The sequence below is a fragment of the Tamandua tetradactyla genome, chromosome 5, assembly GCF_023851605.1.
Source record: "Tamandua tetradactyla isolate mTamTet1 chromosome 5, mTamTet1.pri, whole genome shotgun sequence".
NCBI classification, from domain to species: Eukaryota; Metazoa; Chordata; class Mammalia; order Pilosa; family Myrmecophagidae; genus Tamandua; species Tamandua tetradactyla.
In genome coordinates, this window is record NC_135331.1 from 106,499,085 (window position 1) to 106,520,284 (window position 21,200).

Sequence of the window (21,200 nt, forward strand, 5' to 3'; positions counted from 1 at the left end):
GAATTAGGGCTGTGTTGGTGTATTTGGGTGAGGTTTATAGGGACGGCTGCCAAGGGTGGCCTATTTAATGATGCACACAGGAAACAGCAGTATATTTCAGGAAGTATTTGCATTTGGTTGAGGAATTACAAGGTTTGTTGGAGGATTTGAAGCCCTGTATGCGAGGTTGTTGTGGCAGAGGTGTGGGCAAGGTGATTGGGGAGGCTTTGCTCACCTTGTGCAATGTCAGTAGACACCTGGGTAAAAGTAGTGTTAATGAGGACATATTCGTGGTGTATTTCAATGGTGTCTATAGGGTATTGGGACCAGCCACTGTAGTATAGTTTGCCTTGGACTCCTGCTACCCATTTCATGTCCCAGGGATCTGCAATATTTGTGTAAAATTGCTGGGAACTGATGTAAAAAGTACCCTTATGAGGCGCTTCATTGTGAGCATCGTGTATCCTGCATGACCAATAGAGGCATCCCCCGTATATGATGTTATAGTTGTTTTGGTTACAATAGCTTTTGGTTTGGACGTATGGAAAGCAGGCACATGGCCTTGGGCCCTTTTCAACTGATTTTGGAGTAATAGGAATGGTTATAGGTTGGCTACAACCTGTTAATGGGCAGTTTGCTGTGCCAATTATGTGAGTGGTTGCTTTTCCACTTTGGGTAAAGTTTCCCTGATTTGGAATTCTCAGACATAGGATTAGCTCTCAGTGGGAGCTAGGAGAGTGAGCAGCACGAGTGATATGGACCCGAGTGGACCCCAGAGGCTGGCAACTGTAGGAGGGCTCATCCTGCTTATATAATTTGACCCGAGATAGGTGGTGCCAAGAAGAGTCCCCCAATAATTTTACCACTGTAGGAGTGGTAAGGGCCACTGTGTGGGGGCCAGTCCACCATGGTTGGACTGGTCCGGGCTGCAGCTGTTTGAGGAGTACCTCGTTCCCCAGTTGAAGATTGTGGGGGGAATTGGCAGGATCAGTCTCCCCTGGTTGCAGCAAGAATCTGTCAGCGTGTTCCCACAGTAATTGCCTGATTAAAGAGAGATATGGCAGGTAAGAGCTTAAAGGAGGAGGCTGCACCAGCAACTGGTGATTAAGTAGGTATGGGCGGCAGTACATAAGCTTGAAAGGACTTAGAAAAGTAGGTGCCTGTGGAGTAGCATGTAGTCGGGTGAGGGCTAGAGGCATTAGATTAATTTAGCATTAATTACTGGTGAGCCCTTTGTGGTAAGGAATCCTCACTCCCTCCAGATAGCTGAGTGGCAATGTGCTATTAAAAAAGCATATTTAGAATCTGTGTAAATATTAGCTGATTTGTGTTTAGCTAAGTGTAAAGCTCTGGTTAGAGCAATTAGCTCAGCTTTTTGGGATGTGGTTCCCTCTGGGAGTCGTATGGCCTCAAGTATTTCAGAGGGAGTGACTATAGCATATGAAGCTCTGCGCCTCCCCTGCTCGTCTGATTGAACTACCATCTATAAAAAGGGTATTGAACTCCAGCAGCAGTATGTCTGAAAGACCCTGGCATGGGGATGCAAGCTCCTCCATGATTTCAGTGCAAAGGTGTGTGGGTTGGGGGAAGGGGTTTGACAAGGGCTCTTGAGGGAGAAGAGTGGCTGGGTTGAGACTAGGTGAGGTAGAGAGAGCAATGCCTGGGTTTTCCAGGAATAGTAAGTGAAATTCTTGGACACAAGAAGGAGTGAGCAGAGGCAGAGCCTTATGGGATAAGAGGTCTTGCAGATGGTGGGGGGACAGAACTTGGAGAGGTTTACCCAGGCTGAGTTTCAGAGCTTTGCGGGTTAGGGTGGCCGCTGCAACTAATGCCTGGAGATAGGGAAGCCAACTGCGGGCAGTAGGGTCCATCTGTTTGGAGAGGTAAGCTATTGGAGTATAGGTTGGCCCCAGAGGTTGGGTTAGAACACCCACCGCCATTCCCCGCTTTTCATCAATAAACAGAATAAACGGTTTGTCAAGATTTGGGAGGGCAAGAGGAGGTGAGTGAAGTAAGGCACTGCGGAGGACCGAGAAGGCTTTGGATATGGTGGAGGGGTTGTCCAGCGGACCTGCAGGTGTTGCTTTGGCCACATCGTAGAGGGGCTTTGCTAGAGCAGAAAAATTAGGGACCCAGTGCCGGAAAAATCCCACGAAACCTAGAAAGGATAAAATTTGTTCCGCATTTTCCAGAGGCTGGAGTTCGCAGAGTGCTTGCTGTCTGTCAAGTGTGAGGTGTCGAGAGGTGGGAGTAAGGAGGAGGTCCAGATAAGTAACAGTGGAACAGGAAAGTTGGGCCTTGGTTGGTGAAACCTGGTATCCTTTCTCTGCCAAGAAATTTAATAGGGTGGCCGTGGCTTCTGTGGAGGCGTCTTCAGAAGGGCTGCAAATTAATAAGTCATCTACATATTGGAGCATAACACTGGGAGTTAGATTGCATTGTGTTAGGTCTTTGGCTAAGGCTTGGCCAAAGATGTGGGGGCTATCGCGAAATCCCTGAGGCAATACTGTCCACATCAGTTGCTGGGCAGCTAGAGAGTCCGGGTCTTCCCAGGTAGAAGCGAATAGATTGTAACAGGTAGGGTCCAGAGGTATAGTAAAAAAGGCATCTTTGAGGTCCAGGACCATGCAGTGAGTAGTGTGAGGAGGTGTGTGTGAGAGGAGAGTATATGGGTTGGGGACCACCGGGTGGATGGGAATAACAGCTTCATTAATCAATCTGAGCTCCTGGACTACACGGTAAGAACCATCAGGTTTTTTAACAGGTAAAATAGGAGTATTACATGGTGAATTAGTAGGTATAAGGAGTCCTTTCCCTTTGAGCCGGTTGATGATGGGTTGCAGTCCCTTTGATGGGTTATGGAAATGGGGAATTGTGGCCGGGAGGGAAATGAGGATTTTTTAGCCGGATGAGAACTGGTTCATGATGGGAAGCTATTATAGAGGTGGAGGTATCCCATACTTTTGGGTCAACTAGGTGGGGTGGTAAGGGGTGAGCGGGAAGGATAGGGTCCTGGGTGGAGGTGGAGGCTACACATAGAAGCAGTAGTAGATTTGCAGGAGGAGTTTTTGTCCAGTGTAGTGATACCCCTAACTTGGCGAGAATATCCCGCCCCGGTAGTGGGCTAGGGCACGAAGGCATTACTAAGAAGGAATGTGTAATAGGATGTCCCTCTATTAAACACGTGAATGTCTTAGTAGTTAAGGGGCATGAAGGACGGCCATCTATGCCCATAACCGTGACCCGGGAAGGACACAGTTGACCTGAATAGGAGGGTAGGACAGAAAAGGTAGCCCCTGTGTCCACTAAAAATGATGTGGACTTATCCGCCACCTTGTTACCCTGGGCTCTGTGAGGGTGATTGGGGTCGCTGAGGCCAGGTGTCATCAGTTGTTGGTGGCTAAGCCCAGGACTGCCAGTGGTGGACTAGGGGTTGGAAGGACACCCCCCCCCCACGGCCAGGCGCCGAGGGGCAGTCACTTTTCCAGTGTCCCTTTTTTCCACAGAGAGGGCATGGTCCCTTGGGCGGTCGAGGACTGGGGCACTGGCGGGACCAGTATCTGTCGAGGCCACATTTGAAGCACTTTCCTGCAGTGGATTAGTTGTAGCTGGCTTCTTCTCCATTGCGGTAGGCCGCAGGGCTGCAATCAGGGATTGGGTTTGTAAATTCACCTTTCGGTGGTCTCGGGACTCCCTTTCCACTCTTTCCAACTCAGCACGTGTATTGACAACTTTAAAGGCCTGGTTTACCAGGTCGTGAATAGGGGCCTGAGGACTGTCCTCAATTTTTCTAAGTTTGCGCCTTATGTCTGGGGCTGACTGGGATATGAAATGTGTGGCTAACACGGTTTTACCAGCCTCCGAGTCAGGGTTTAAGTGGGTGCATTGAGAGAGGGCTTCTGTGAGTCGGTGTAGAAATGCTGCCGGGTTTTCTTCAGGACCTTGGGTGATTTCCCTTAGTTTATAGACGTTTATTATTTTATGTGAAGCTTTCTGCATACCCACTATGAGACATGTAAGCATTTTATCCCGCCTAGTTCACCCGTTTCTCCCTGCTGGAGTGTCAACCTGATATTCCCACCCTGGCTCTTGGTCTGGCACTGCCTCGGCTTCTTCTGGCATGGTGTGGTCAGTTATATGGACCTGGTTGTCATGGGACCTGGCTGTGCTGAAAATATGGTCTCATTCATCTGGGGTTAGGGAAGAAGAACAGATTATATGAATGTCATGCCAGGTTAGATCGTGGGCATTAGCTAGATATTGAAACTCCTTAGTATAGGCAGTCAGGTCGCTGGAGAATGAACCTAGCCATTTCTCAGTATTAGAGAGGTCAGCTAGGGAGAAAGGGGTGTGTACTCGAACTAACCCCTCAGGTCCCGCAACTTCCCGTAGTGGACAGAGTAAAGAGTCCTCTGAGCGGGTATGACAGCTTAAAGGTGAGGAGGGCAAGGCTATTGAGGACAGTGGGGGACTGGATGGAGAAGGAAGGGGAGGATAAGATGGCAGCAGGAGTGCTGCCAGGGTGGTGGGAAGTGAGGATGGGGACAGATAAGATGGTGGCGAGGGTGCAGGCGGAAAGGGAGATGAATAAGATGGTGGCTGGAGTGCCATTGAGATAGGTGGGGAAAATGAGGGATAAGATGGTGGGTCAAGTGTGCCTGGAGCAGAAGGAGGAAGTAAGGGGCAAGATGGCGTCTGTGGCTCTACCAGACCAGAAGAAGAAGGAAAGGGGAAGATGGCGTCTGAGGCACCACCAGAGGAGGAGAAGAAGATAAGGGGCAAGATGGTGTCTGAGGCGCCGCCAGAGAGAGAGAGGGAGAGAGAGGGATAGAGTGAGGGAGGAGGGATTGTGTGGAAGGATCTCGCGGAGACAGTGGTCACTTGAAAAAGGATGAGTCCTTTTCAAGGATGAGGGGGGTTCAGAAAAGGAGAAAGTCTCATCAGAGGAGAGGGAGGGTTTGGGAGTTTCCTTGGCTTAGGAGAACCGAGCCTTGGAGCAAGGAGTACAAAGAGAGGGATGGGAGCGCAGGAGAAAAAAAGCCTGGACATAAGGAATTTTGGCCCACTTGTCATTCTTTTGGCAGAAGTTACGGAGGTCATTAAGGACCTTAAAATCGAAAGTCTCCCCCTCAGGCCAATGAGAACCGTTATTCAATTGGTATTGTGGCCAAGCCTTTTTACAAAAGTAAGGGAGGCATTTAGGCCGAATGTCCGGAAATAAATTCAGTGTGGGTAAGTTTGCCAGTAGGCAACTTAGAGGCGTAAGGCGTTGGGTTTTAGAAGATTTATTGCCCATGCTGAGAGGTCTCGCAGAGTCAAGGAATGGCTCTAAGAAGAAAGGACTGGCCCAGGGGTGTTAGCGTCCCAAAGCCCTGAGAGAGTCCTTAAAGCTCTTATGAGCGGGTTTAAAGTCCTGTCAGGTCTTGGACCCGAGTTTGGGAGAGAAAGGAGAAGCTGGGCGTACCCAGGACTCTTCAAGTCCCCGGAAAAAGGGTATGAGGCTTGCAGGCATCCTTGTTCACCTCAGCCCTTAGGAGAGAACCTGATGTGAATTCACGATTTTCGGAGAGTAAGTTACGGACAGGCTCTCTCCTTCTCAGAACGCAAGACCTGGCAGCTGAGCTAGGAGGGGAGGGACTTACCCAATCAGTGATGGATGTAGTGGCAGGCTGAAGGATCCTGGTCTCTGGCTATGTGGAGGAGGAGCAAGAGGAAGCTGGGGTGCCCCTGGCTGGGCGGGCAGCACCCGTGCTCTTCTCCCGGGTTTCTGGCACCAATATGAAAGGTTTTAAAATATGAGGTATTTGAGAGAAAGGAAAGTAGACAAAATGATTTAAGTGAGCTTGCTTTATTGGCTGCGCTCCTGGGCAGAGCTCACCAAACTCAAGATGGAGGGAGGTGAGTCCGTGCACAGGCTTTGGAGAGTGCAGTTTTTAAGGGCAGGGGTTAGGTGATAACATGAAAGGGGCGGCACATTAAACAAAGGATCATTGTGCTAGCGGGTTGAGCAGCGGTGGTCAGATGTCCGTTGAAGAGTGAATAAATGTTTGCTGCGCAAAGACCTTGATTGTAACGGTTCACCTCCCGTTCCGGAGTGACTTCATGATTCCAGCCATAGAGCCCTCCCTTATTCCCCCTACCTAACACCCAGAAGTTTAGCTTTCCTGGCCTATCCAGCAAGTGAGACCCTTCAGCTGTTTCCTGTAGCACTGAGGAAGTACTATGTCTTTAAATTTCTACCACCTCTGCCCCTCTCCAGGGAGTGTTGAAACAATGGCTACCACTGCCTTTGGGACAGGGTTGAAACTGGCCATCTGTACCTTTGGGGTGGGTTGAAACAGCCACTCTTAGAGACAGGCCCCCAGTTGACCCTACTCAAAAGTCATGCTCAGTAATTGGCTGTTTTATGTCCCTCTCTGTCACTAGTGGGCTAGCTAGGGACTAGACTCCATAGTGATCTGCTGCAAGAGTGGGGATGGGTTCTAGAAGCTGTCAGGCAGAGAGAACAAGTTCCTTTTTTCTACTGTAATTTATCATCCTCTTCCTTCCACTCTTCCCTGGATAGCTACACAGTGTTCTTTTGGCCCCTTAAGTTTCAAAATACTTTTGAAATACTTTTTCAAAATAGTTTTGGACAGTCCCTGCTTTTTTTTTTTTTTTCTCACATGGGCAGGCTCTGGGAATTGAACTCAGGTCTCTGGCATGGCAGGGAAGAATTCTGCCACTGAGCCACTATTGCACCACCAGTCCCTGCCTATTTAATAGTCGTTTTGGTGGAAGGACTAAGTCCTACTCTGCCATCTTCCCTGAAAATATTTATATATAATTTTTAGCCTTAAATTTCCTTATGTATAATCTGTATATAATAAAATTCACCCTTTTGAAGTATAATATTCTATGGTTTGACAATCATGTAAATTTGACAACTGATTCATGTTTAATTAATGTATAGGAATGATATTGTTTATTTAAATTGATTTAAAATCTCTAGCTTTTAAGGAAAATTAGAAGTGGTAAAAATTATTAGTTTCCTTACTGATACACTATCCAGATTATATATTTTTTTCCTCTATGAAGCAGCCATATACCTAGGTTAAAATCCTATCTCTACTGTGTGATTGAATAGTTACTAAACCTATTTTTGTTTAGTTTCTCTTTCTGTGATAAAGGGATAATAATACAGTTTTCATATAATTGCCTGGAAGAGTGAATAAATATAATAAATTACCTATTACAGTATCTGTATTATATAAAACACTTAATAAATAATAGTTATTTCTTGTCCTATGTGTGTGTATATATATATATATGTATACATGTATGTCATATTTATACATATATAAATATAAAAGATAGGCGGGTAAATAGATTGATCCTTCTGTTTGATAGGATAAGCATAATTTAACATTACCCCCACCTGAAGTATAGCTTCCAATGAAGTTGAATTGAGAAATCTTAGGACATTTGCAGTGTTGTGGCACAGGTAATTTTGAGAACTGGTTTGCACAGTTTGACTTTTATTACAGAATCATTAATCAAGGCAGTGATGGAAGAGCTGATGGGAAAGTTAGGCCTGCCTTTCTGTTGAATTTTCATACTATTTTAGTTATAAAGCTACATCCATGGTGATTTCCTATCTCAACTGTGCAGTAATATATATATATATATACATATATTTTTTGGTATGGGCAGGCTCTGGGAATTGAACCTGGGTCTCTGGCATGGCAGGTGAGAATTCTGTCACTGAGCCACCATTACCCACCACAGCAGCACTGTTTTGCAACAAAATAAGGTGTTAGAATATATATTTAAAGGGGAAATGGAAAAAAGCATAAATTGCCTATTTTGAGTAAAGTTTTTTTCACTTATAATACATCAATTTGTCCTTAGAATAATACTAGAAGTAGGTATTAACATTTCTAGTTTATAGATAAATAAACTGAGGCTTGTGTAGGCTCTGTGCCTTGATGAAGGCCATCATATTAGTGAAAATCAGTGAATTTGAACCAAGGATTCTTAGACTCCACGGCTGTTTCAGGATATATTTAAAGTTTTACATTTCAGAGATTAAAGAAAGATATTAAGCCCAACCAACAGTGTGACTTGGAGAATTTATTTAACATCTTTGATTTTTTTGTGAGGTGTTAACTGCAAACTGAGTTTTTTGTTCTATGATCAACAGATGTAATTCTATATATAAAGTCATATTATTTTTATAAAAATATAATATTTTCTATAAGGCAGTCTTTTTTCACAAAACATGTAAAAATAAAACATAATGTTCAATTCTTATCCTGTGTAACCAGCTTTATCACACAATCTTCAGGACGTAGTTTCAAAATGAGAAATGAAAGCTTTTACTATTACTAGGACAGAAGGATTATTTCTTTCTAAAATTAATAAATTCCCACTGAGGCACAGAAACAAAAATTCCTCCTCAGCACTTTACATTGCCATCATTACCAGCTATGAGTATTCTATGGTTACTACTCAAAGTCTTTTATTTTAACTTAGAAACTGAGATACATTTGGGAGTTAGGCTGAGAGAAGAAGATTTAGAGGATAGTCTGCCTACCTCAGGGATGGGCAAACTATGTACTGGGGGCCAAATCTGACCCATAAGCATTTTTTGTATGGCCTGCAATCATTACAGATGAACATTTGCAAAAAATTTGATGATAGGGAATACTAAATTTGAACCCCCATTAAGTGAAATGTTATCTCAAAAAAATCTATTCTTCTTATTAGAAGAATATTATTAGAACAACAATAATTACATTATTGTTATTTGCATTTTATTTAAAAATGTGGAAATGTGTTTTCTCGCTTGTCATGCAAGTACCTATATCTTTGAATTTGCCTCTTGGCAAACTTATAAAGCATCAATAGTTTTTCAGACATGCACAAAAAATGTTTCCCAAGTATGAGCTACTGAATTGCAATTCTATTTTTAAATTGGGGTTTCTAAAAGAAGTGCTGGTCATAATAAATTTGACATCAAGGGACCAGCACATTGAGTTTCCAAATGGCCTCATATTAAGTGATAGCATAAATGCCATAACATTTTTTAGTATTTAAAAGGTTGGAAATAGTAAAACCTAAAGAAATTTCAATTACAGTTGTTTATAATATTTTCTTATGTTTGTTAACATCACTGTAAGATGCTTTGTACTCAATTTGGACAACAGTAACTCAGCTTCAGGTAGATAAACAGTTCCTGTTGTTGGAGGGACAGAGAACATTATGGGGGACACCCCTTAGCTTTCCAAACTGGCAGTCAGAGCTCTTGTTGCCACATGTACAACTTAGTTCAAATCAATTCTCCCTTATTAAGTAACACTCTAACATGATGTCCCTTGTCATTAGACATTGTGACCAGAACAGAACTGTCATATCATGACCAGCCACACTCTGGGGAGAAACAATGAGAATAAACTTTTTCTGAGCTCCTAAGGTGTGCCCTGAAATTGTTACACAAAGAGTAGCTGGTCTGGGGCTAAAGTCAGAGTCATGATCTACCTCTGTCTGAAGATGGTGGAGGGCAAGGTTGTCAAAGCTATGAGTGGCTGGAGTTGGAAGAGATGACACTAAGTAAAGACCCTTACATTAAAGTAGTAGGTGAAAAGCCTGGTGGAATTTTTCTATCTTCTGCATTTTTTTTTCTATTTTTCTGCAAGTATTTCTTTTGAACCAGTTCAGATAATACTTCACTGTGGTATATAGGGAACTTTATCTATCTGACTAGCTGATTTTCATTTGCCATCTCAATTAAAACCCTGTAACCCTCTACTGAGTCTACTAGCAAATATTTCAGATGCTGTTTTTTTTTCTCTGAGTGACTTATATAAGGCAAAAAAGTCCTGTGACACACCTCCCATTTTATTACCATTTACATTTAAAAATAAAAAGTTTATTCTTTAACAGCCTTCACTACTATAAGGAAAAAGCAACATAGGGTCTTCGCAGTTGCTCTTTCGTAAAGGATTTGTCCTAGGTGATGAATGTACCCAAAAAAAGAAAATTAGATCATATTACATTTACAGTGTTATTTAAATATGGATGTAAAAGTTGATTTTTGAACTGTTTTCCTAAATATTATGAACTACTAGAATGAAGTATTCCTGCAGTTGTAAATGCCACATCTTTATATCCAGCTACTAAACTTCACTTAATTAAAGCTGTGTTGCAGACAGAAAATGTGAGAATCACTTGGGAGGGATAAATCATGATGATTAGAATTAAAGCAAAGACAGGATAATTTTCCCAAAGTGTTTTTCACTAACAAGCAGGCCTCTTTTCTAGTGGATAGAGCAGAAATCAAGATGTAGAAGTGTTGGCATGCCACAAATGGTAGAAGAATTTCAATTATCCAAGCACATATTAACCCTGAGATTTCAATAGAAGTCTTAAAGGAATTAAAAAAATAAATCAACTTGCCAGAATGATTTTACATTGACTTAGTGTAAACACTTCCTTATTATTAAGTACATCCTTTTCCCCATATTGGAAGACATGCAATTTTGTATGATAATGCAATCTTTCAGAAGCACTACATTAAGAATAACTACAGTTATTCCTCAACTGTGGAAGAACTCAGACGACTGTAGATAAAGATTATCTCTGTGCACCTGGTTATGTGATGTGCACAGTAGGCAAAGGAATTGAGAATAGTGTCTGGTCTCATGCAACTTTTAATTTTAAAATATAAAACTTTTATAGACAGGAAATCATCCTAGTCCTTTCTTTTTATTTTTCTTCCTCCTCCTCATCCTTTTAAGATAGTCACCACTTCTCATTCAATATACTTCCAACAGTTTAGGAAAGAAATTGAGTATTATAAATCATAATAGTTAGATATTGCTACTTAGTTTTAGATAAGCTGGGTTAGGACTTTGAGGTAAATATATTTGGAAGGAAGGAAAAAATTGTATGATATTACAGATAGGGGACAAAATAAGTCTGCAGAATATGTTGGAAATACAGGGAAACTTGTAATGTAAAGCTTGTATTATGACATGGGAGGAAATAAGTCTAACTAGAAATGAAAAAGATGTAAATGAAAGAAGGTGCGTGTAATGTATGTGGGTCTGTTAAGTGTGATAGCAGGAAATAGAGAAACATGAGCTCTGAATTAAGGGGAGACAGAAAATAGAGAAGTCTTGATGTATGAAAGTATATTAAGGAAAATAAAATAACACTAGGTATTTCAACAAGTAGATTCAATATAAGCTATAAGGAACCTGAATTTGGGGGAAAAGGAGGTGATAGCTAAAAGAAACAAAAAAGGGAACACTGACATATCCAAAGGAAATAATTGTAGAAAACATCTGATACTCTGGCTAGGAAAACACAAGGAGTTAGGAGAGGCCATGTAAGGTGAGACCTAGTCTACTGAGAAGAGGGCATTATCCATTTCCTGCTGGACTCTCTGAAGACATATGATGGAGCTGGTTCCAGGAAAGGTAAAAGAAGCTGAGTCTCTGACCAGTTTTAGGTGTTGGGGCAAGGTGGCATCCGTCATGGGTTATGATGCTAGAAACAGCATGAAAGCAGGAAGCTGGTCTCATTCCCACCCCTGCTGTCCACTCTCCCACTAAAATTCATTATTATTAGAATGAAAAAAAAAAAGCTAGCTGAAAAAGAAAAGGTTATAAACTGTAGTTTCCCAAGTCCCAGCTCCAGCTTAGACAGTAGAGTGTAAAATATTGGACTTGGCTGAAAGACTACAAGTATTGGGCCTGCCCAACTCCTTTCTTTATTTCCTTAATGATTAGCTGTCTGATGATAAACTGTAGGACACATTAAAAATGAAATGCATTATCTTGAATTGATATTCATGCTAATACTGAGAACTCAGAGGAAATGGGCTGTTGCTTGCGAGCCTAGCAGAAATTTCTGATTTGTATTCAAGGGTTATTTCAGAACAGTAAAACAACTGTTAGTTGTTAGGGAGTAAAAATCTAACCTATGGATTTTCACTTGCTTCTTTCCTTTACAATATTACATTCCTCCGTTTGGGAGTATTTCTTTATCACCCTGACCTCCTTCCCTCCCCAGCAATATGAATGATTGAAGGTTTTATATGGATTCCTATTTAATAACCAGCAATGCAGATTGATGGCTACATTAGTGATATGTGCCTGAGAGGAAAAGAGTAGCACTGGGCAATTATAGTTAAGAAGAAATAGTTTATTACCCTCTATATAGTAGCTTTGCTTGTACTGTAGAAGTATATCAGAAAAACAAAGGATTGATTTATAAGGATGTTAAACCCTTATACCTAGGTATAAGTCTCCAAAAAAATATATGGTTTCCTCACTTCCCCTCCCCCCTTCCTTTCCTCATCCTTTCCTTCCTTTATTCCTATTTCCTTCCTTTCTGTCAGTCTTCCTTTATTCAAAGTTAAGAAATGGTTTCTGATGAAAATGACTTCACAGTATCACTCTGTTGTAAGTCTTAACTTGTGAGTGGAAGAAAGGAGTTTTCATGCTAATTTCTACAAAGGCATGTACTATGAGAGGCCATGTCTGAAAGACAGGAGCAAGGTGTGAGGATAATTAGTGAAAATATGAGTTTAAAGATTAACAGAATGCTGGGTATGTTGAATTTTATTTTATCGCAAAGACAAAGAATGGGTAATAGAACTGTCTTAAGCAAATCAGTGGTATCACGAGGTGTGCATGAGAAAAGGACATCCCCAGTTATGGGGAGAATGGACCAGGAGGGGTGGCATGCCAGTGAAAGGACTGATGTGAAAACTCAGGTAGAAACCTCAGTGTACTGTTCCCCAAAGTGCCTCTAGTAGGACTGTGTATATGCAGCCGCACGGGGTGAGTGATATGTATGGGAGGAAGCTGACTTGGAAACGTGAAATTTTGTGCAAGGATATGGGTGATGAGTCAAGAGGCGGAGAACTGATAAGGACAGCAGTGCCTTTTCTCCCATTTCCACACAGAGTAGGGTTGATGTATCCTGCATTTTTAACCAACTACCTAAATGATTCTTAGGTACATTAAAGTTTAAGGACCACTATCCTAGACTTTTTCTTACCTAGTTGAGACATTTATTCTTCTTTTGCAAGTACCTGCCATGCCTGCTGTGTTACAACAATGTAACAATTTATAGACTTTTCCTCCTGCCTTTTGGCCTTATTTTGCTGACTGAAGGGATTATTTGTGAATGAAAGGATAATTATATTAGACTTGAAAAAAGTCTCCATGGAAGATTTGAAATACTTTTAAAACACCTTACTTGCAGATTGCCAGCCATGATTCTTCTGGCTTCTCTCTTTCTCTAATGGTTTTTTTTTTTTTTTTGGAAAAATTTAAAGATCTACAGAAAAATCACGCAGAAAATACAGAATTCCCATATATCCCCCTTCACACATGCAATTTTCCCTATTACTAACAATTTGCCTTGTTTGATAACTTTGTTATGACCCATGAAAGAATATTATTCAAATTATACTACTACCTACCATTGATATTTTACATTAGAGATAACTGTGTTGTAATGTCCTATGGCTTTTAAATATTTTATTCTAATATATATACAACCTAAAATTGCCCCTTTTAGGCACATTCAAGTATATAATTCAGAGGAGTTAATTTTGTTTACAAATTTATGTTACTATTGGCATCACCCATTATCTACTTTTTCTAATTCTGTACCAACTGAACATTAACTCCCCATTCCTTAACCCCACCCAGTTTCCTAGTAAACTGTATTCTTTTTTCTGACTCTAGGAATTTGCTTATTCTAATTGTTTCATATAACTGCGTTCATGCAGTATTTATTGTTTTGTGTCTGGAATATTTCATTCAACATGAAGGCCTCAGGAGTCAACCATTTTGGCACATGTATCACAACCTCATCCCTTTTTGTAGCTGAATAATATTTCACTTATGTATATACCACATTTTGTTTGTTGCTTCCACTTTTTGGCAATTGTGAATTAGGTCATCATGAGCATCAGTGTGCACATATTTGTTTGAATAGTTGCTTTCAATATTTGGGGGTACATAATAAGGAGTAGGATTGTCAGGACATGTGGTAATTCTATACATAAGCTTCTAATGAACTACCAAACTGCTTCCACAGCAGATGCATCATTTTTCATTTCCACCAACAATAAATGAGTGTCCTACTTCTCCACATCCTCTCCCACACTTGTAATTTTCTATTTTTTTTTTAGTAGCAACCATTTCACTGGGTATGAAATGGTATTTCATTTTGTTCTTGATTTGCATATCCCCAATGGCTAATAATTTTGCTCATTTTTTCATGTGCCTTTAGGCCATTTGTATAACTGCCTTGGAAAAATGTCTAATCAAGTCTTTTGCACAATTTTTTATTTGGCTATTTGTAAATTATAGGAGTTTTTACTATATTCTGTATATTAAACCCTTATCTTACATGTGGCTCCAAACACATTCAACCATTCTGTAGGTCTTCTTTTACTTTCATGATAAAGTCCTTTGATGCATGAAAGTTTTTAAGTTTGATGAGATCCCTTTTATCTACTTTTTTTCTTTTGTTGCTTATGCTTTTCAGTGTGAAAACTAAGAACCATTCTTTAACACAAGGTCCTGAAGATGCTTCCCTATGTTTGCTTCTAGGAGTTTTATATTTGATTATTAGATTTAGGTCTTTGATCCATTTTGAGTTCATTATTTATATGGTGTGAGATAGGGATCTCCTAATTTTTTTGTCATATGGACATCCATTTTTCCCAGCAGTATTTGTTGAAGACTATTAATTCCCAATTTATTGTGTTTGGCACCCTTGTCAAAAATCTGTTCATAAATGTGGGAGATGATTTTTCTGAACTCTCAGTTTGATTCTATTGCTCTGTGTGTTCCTCTTTGTGCCAGTACCATCTTGTTTGGATTTATAATTAGCTTTAGAATTTGGAAGTTATGAGTCCTCTAATTTCATTCTTCCTTTACAAGATAGTATTTGCTATATGGGGCTTCTTGCACGTCCATATATATTTGATAGTTTCCTTTTCTATTTATACAAAGAAGATGTTGGAAATTTGATTGGAATTGTGTTGAATCTGTAAATTGCTTTGGGTAGAACTGGCATCTTAAAAATATTTAATCAGGGGTGCAAGGGTAGCTCAGTGATAGAATTCTCACCTGCCATGCAGGAGACCCGGGTTTGATTCCTGGCCCATGCACTTCCCCCAAAAAACAAACAAGCAAGCAAAACAAATAAAATTCAACAAATGGTACTGCAATAACGGGATATCCACATGGAAAAATAATGAAATTTGACCCTGCCATACAGCATATAAAATATATATCCTATATATTAAATAAATAAATATATATATTTATTTAATCTATGAATCCATGATGAACACAGAATGTCCTTCCATTAATTTAGGTCTTTGATTATTTTTAGCAATGTTTTGTAGTTATCTGTGTACAAGTCCTTTATATCCTTGGTTAGATTTACTCCTAAACATTTTATTCTTTTAATTGCTATTGTAAATGGAATTCTTTTCTTGGTTTCTTCTTCAGATTGTTCATTAGTAGCATACAGAATCACTAGTGATTTTCACATGTTGATGTTGTATCCCACTGCTTTGCTGAATTCATTTATTTGTTCTAGTAACTTTACCTTAGAGTTTTTCAGTATTTTCTAGTTATAGGATCATGTCATCTGTAAATAGGGAAGCTTCACTTCTTCATTTCTAATTTGGATGCATTTCTTTCTCTTGCCTAATTGCCTTTTATTTCTTTTTCTTGCCTAATTGCTCTAACTAGAACTACCAGAGCAATGTTGAAAACAGTGGTGACAGTGGGCATCCTTATCTTATACTTGATTTTAGGGGGAAAACTTTCAGTCTTTTACCATTATATATGATGTCAGCTTTGGGTTTTCATATATGTTCTTCATCTATTCTTAGTTTTCTATCAGAATGTGGTGATAGGTGTTGTTAACTGCATTTTCTGCCTCTATTATCATGCTCATAGTCTCCTACTGTTAGGTAGAACCATCTATTTCCCCCTTCAAACCTCAATATTTTCTTTATATATTTTTGGGTCACTGCCATTAGGTGCATATATATTTATAATTGTGATGTCTTCTTGTTGAATTAACCCCTTTATCAGTATATAATGCCTTTTTTTCCATTGTAATGGCTTTTTACTTAGCAACTATTTTTTCTTATATTCATATAGCTACCCAGCCTTCTTGGTTTTGTTATTTACATGGTATATATTTTTCCTTCTTTGCATTTTTAACCTATTTATATCTTTGAATTTAAAGTCTCTTCTATACAGCATATTATTTGGGTCAGTTTTTTTTTTCTTTTTTTGTATGTTGTACAACGGGGTCACATTTCATAATTTTTTCCATGTGAGTAGCCCATTACTGCAGCACCATTTGTTGAATTTTTGTTTGTTTGGTTTTTGTTTGTTTTACTTCTTTGTTTGTTTTTTTGGGTAGTGCATGGACAAGGAGTTGAACCCAGGTCTCCCACATGTCAGGTGAGAACTCTACCACTGAACTACCCTAGCACCCCCTGAGTCATGTTTTTTGAATTCATTGTGTGAACCTCTGCTTTTTTATTGGAGAGTTTAATCATTTACATTTAAAGTATATACTGATATTTAAGACATTTTTTCTGACATTTTGCTATTTTGCTTTGTATAAATCATAACTTTTTTTGATCCTCAATTTTTCCATTAATACCTAATTTCATATTTTCTTCTCTTTTTTGCCTTAGGCCATATTAAATTCCTTCTCATTGCTTTCTGTATTTATTTTTATATGCTTTCCATGTGGTTACCATGGGGTTAAATTTTAACATCTGAAATCTATAGTAAACATATCAATACCAACTTAACTTCATAATATACACACACACACACACACACACACACATACTATTACATTACCTCTCTGTCCACCCACCTTTTCTGTATTTATTACAAATTATATCTTTGTACATTGTACATCCAAAACCATAGATTTATCATTAGTTTTTATGCATTTACATTTTAGATCCTGTAAGAAGTAAAAATTAGAGTTACATACCAAAAATACAATACAATAATATCAATATCTATAATAACCCATGTGATTACCTTTACTGGAGACCTTTATGCCAGTTCATAATAGCCCATGTGGTTGCCTTTACTGGAGATCCTTATGCCACTTTCATCCGCTGTCTAGTGCCCTTTCCTTTTATTCTGAAGAATGGCCTTTAGCCTTACTTGTTGGGCAGGTATAGTGGTGGCAAACTCCTTCAGGTTTTGTTGATCTGGAAGTATCTTAATCTTTCTCATCAGATGTGAAGTTCTCAGCTGGCAATTGTCTTCTTTCAGCACTTAAACTTTGGAACATTTGATACCACTGCCTTCTTGCCTCCATGGTTTCTGGTGAGAAATCAGCACTTAACCTGTTGTTTTACTCTTACAGCTTTCAGAACTCTCTCCTTGTCCTTGATAATGGAGTGCTTGACTGCTATATGTCTGGGAATGATTTTCCTGGGGTTTGCTGGGATTCTTTCATATGCATATCCATGTCCTCTGTTTAATTTGGGAAGTATTCCTCTATTATTTCTTTGAATATTCCTTTTCCCTTTCTCTCTTTCTTCTCCTTCTGGGACTATCATACTGTGTATATCAGTATGCTTGGTGGTGTCCCAGGGGTCTCTTAGGCTCTGTTGGCTCTTTTTTATTCTTTTTTCTTTCTACTTCTCAGACTATATCATTTAATTGTCATCTTCAAGATCATTGATTCTTTCTTTTGCAAGCTCCAATCTGTTGTTTAAACCCTCTAAGAATTTTTCATTTCAGATATTCAACCCCAGTATTTCCATTTGGTTCCCTTTGAGAATCTCAAAGTGTTTTCCATATTGCTCTTTCATTATTTTTCATTATCTCCTTAAGCATAATGAAGATAATTTTTCAAGTCTTTTTCTGGAAAATCAAAGTCTTTGTCAATGGTTTCTGGATTTTTATCTTCTTCCTTTTACTAGGCCATCATTTCCTGTTTCTTTGTTTGATAATATTTGTTGCACAGTTTATATTTTAATATTTTAAAATGTTAACCCTAAATTTTTGGCCCTGAGCTGTCTGTTCCTTAAGGTTGTATCCAGTCAGTGATATATTAGAGATTTTCTCAAGTTCCAAAAGACAACCAGAATAAATACACTAATGCAAAAGCAGCTTTCACAGTCTTTGCAAATTGGCTCTGCTTTCCTTGTGAAATCCTTCAGAGTGTAGTTCTCCTGTCAAGAAGATCAGTCTGTAAATGCAAAGTGCAGTGTCCTCTCTGCCTTAGCTGATCCTACACAGATCTTTAAAGCCTCCTTCATTTCCTGGGCTTTTGCTGACTACTGGCCTTATGAATTCTCCCATTTACTGTCTTAATGGGTTTCAATGAATGTCCTCTCTACTCTCTTTGAAATTGTTTTTCACACCCTTTTATGCCCTTGTGTGCTCTATCGTGTGCATCAGGTTGCTTCAGTTTAATTATTTCGTACACTACTTTAACTGTCTGCAATGTGCTTTTTTCTGCTTCCAGAATAAATTCTGGGAGGGTAAGCCTGAGACAAGTTTCCTAGTTCGGTTTTACAGACTTCCTCCTGCTAGACTGCTGAGGACATACAGACAGCCCAGTATGTGCACGGTGTTACTTGGGTCCCACAGTGGGAGTGCAGGTTGGCTCTACCCCACAGTGTAGATGGGGTAAGAGAGGGATGAGCAAGGGCACCCATAATTTCTCCTTCGAGTTTTGAAGCTGCATTTTCTTGGTTCAGTATTCACCCAGTTATTACAGCCCTTTCACTGTCTGCCTTAGTTTTGAGGAAGGGTACTGTCTTCAATATTCCTCTGCTGCTTTTGCTTCAGGGGTGCTAGGACCAATGGTTGCTGTCAGAGCAAGCCCCAGTAATCTGACAAAGCTGATCCAAAGCAGTGATCATCGATCAGACCTCACACTCCTACGGTTTGAAGGACTTGGATTTTACGACCCACCCTAGCACCAGCAAACTGTACCAGGAGCCAAAGCTGTGGTTCCCCATGCTGTTTGCCACGAGGCTGGGGAATAGGGGATGGTAGTCATTGAAGAGGGGGTGATATTCACTGGTATTTATTACAGTTTATCAGCCCTTTCCTCCAACTTTTCCTTGGATGTTTCACTGTGTTCCACTATACTCTGGAGTTTCAGAATAGTTGATTTAGTCAGTTCCTATGTACAATAGTTGCTTGAATGGAGGGACTGATTCTGGAGCTTTCCGTTCTGCCATCTTCTCACAATCCCCTCCTACTCTTTTTTTACGGCTGTGTTTGCTTGATTCTCATTTTCCCAGTTACTGCAACACTTTAATTATTTTCTGGAGTTTGGAGGAATAGGACACTGGCAGTTTTTGCTTGTTCCAAAATTCTATTGGGGAACAGCACCCTGGAGCATCGTATGCTTCTATCTCTGTTGACTGATTCTTGAAGCCTCAAAGGTCTGATCCTATTATCTGTGCCATAATAGCATATGACAGTACGTAAAGGGCACACAGATGTCTGTCAGGGCCCAGTCAAGACCTACAGGAATATTCCTATTGTTACAAGCATATATTTTTTTCATTCAAAGTAGTACATCTCTTTGAAAAGTAATATCTCTCATCTTATCAGTTTTAAGTGGCAAGTATATGAAATTTCTTCCTTGCTTTGGGAAAACTATAAAAGTTAACCCGTATAGTCTGGAGAAAAAGGAGTGAGTGAAATCCTTAAAACAATAGTGAGTTCCTTAGATGCTGGACAGATGTTTAAGACAGGAGGCTCACACTTGGAAATTCCTCTGTATTCCCTGCTCAATGAAAAAGGCAAAGTTGAGAAAGAGTTGTGAGAAGAAAGCACTGGTCAGTGATGTCAAAAGTTGTGCAAAGTTGAAGATAAGGTCTGAAAAATGTCCACTTTATTCAGGAAATAGGTAGTCATTGTAATCCTCTAATAGCAGTTTCTATGAATGAAAAGAGTAGCAAAGAGAAGGCAGAGATTTAACCATGTGTTGGGAAGTGTGAAAATAGAAACAGTAATTATTGTATCTGTTATGAAAGTATGGTGCTAATTAGTAATAATAAGAAATAATAATAATGCTTGTGTTGTTTCATACTTTAACCTTCACCACACAATTTTAGGACAAGTGCACTATTATTATCTGTTTTAAAATGAGGGACTGTACAATTACAGCTAGCTATCTTTCTTATGATCACAAAGCATATTAGTGATTTAATCCACATGTATTAGAGTTTTATCCAACATGCCATAAGCATCATAAAAATCTTTACCTTTGATCTTGCCACACATTTGGAAATGTGTTTGCACTTATATTGTGAGAGAAGAGTAAATTTTAATTATTGCTCTCCCTTAAAAAATAGCAATACAAAAATATGCAAAAGATTTCCTAAATTTTGTACATAATGAATTCCCCAAGAAATCCATAGACAAGACTGCCCTTTCTTTTGCCAAATATATACTGAGATGCTTCAGTTTGTTGCAGAGGTTATTTTGAGGATGAAATAAATTTGGCACTACATATAGAATGCATGAAAATTATTTTGTGCACTTTAAAGCACTGTAAAAAAGAAACAATAGATTCATTAGAATAACAAAAATTAAGGATCAATGTTTGGGATTTAGGTTCTGGCACTAACTTGCAGTATAATTCGATAAGCCATTTAATTTCTTTAGACCTCAATTTTCTTATCTATTAAATGAGCAAATAATTTCACAATTTCTTCTAATTGAAGCTGTGGTTATGTTTTTTATGCTTAAAACCCAATTGTCTCTAGAGTGTTACATTCTACTTAGCTGACCAGTATCCCCGAAAAACTTCCTTTTAATTAACTCTTCCAAGCCTTTTATATCAACTTACTGCTTTTCCTCAGAGAACCTTAGGGTAATTGTATGAGTTTCACTTAGGAAGAAAGAAAATCTGTGAACTACATAAGCCTGCTGATAGAACAGGACTGTAGAGACAGTGTTTAAAAAGGGCCAGTTATTGCTTAATTCTTCAACTTTCATCTTAATGACCCATCTGTAGCATTGTTCAGGTATCAGAAATTAAAATACTAAGCACAGGAACAGTCATCAAAGATATAACAGAAATATAAATTAAGGCTCAGCACCAAAATGAAGCAAGCCAGCTGTATTTTCTAGGAACTACTTTAATTTTCTGGGTTATTAAAAACCCATATGTAAAAGGAT